We start from the raw sequence: 282 nt of genomic DNA, 5'->3' as shown, positions 1-282 counted from the left end.
TGGTCAAAATCATCCGACAAAAACTGTTTTCCATCCATGCTGGGAAAAAGAAAAGACGGAATTGAAGAGCTTTGGGTGGACAGTGGACAGCAGCTGACCTTAATCTGGACAAGATCAACATATGTCAAACAGCACCGTTGCCTACAATACCACCATGGATGCTCCCTGATACAGTAGCAGATTTCACATTGTTAAACAAAAAGAACAAGGAGAGGGGGTTTATCTTCACATACAGCGCAGGAATATATTAATCAGTATTGTAGTCAAAATCTACAGGAAGCG

Source organism: Pundamilia nyererei, unplaced genomic scaffold (assembly GCF_000239375.1).
Source record: "Pundamilia nyererei isolate P.nyererei 1_Seehausen unplaced genomic scaffold, PunNye1.0 scaffold00419, whole genome shotgun sequence".
In the NCBI taxonomy this organism is placed as follows: domain Eukaryota; kingdom Metazoa; phylum Chordata; class Actinopteri; order Cichliformes; family Cichlidae; genus Pundamilia; species Pundamilia nyererei.
Note: the sequence above shows the minus strand (reverse complement) of the source record.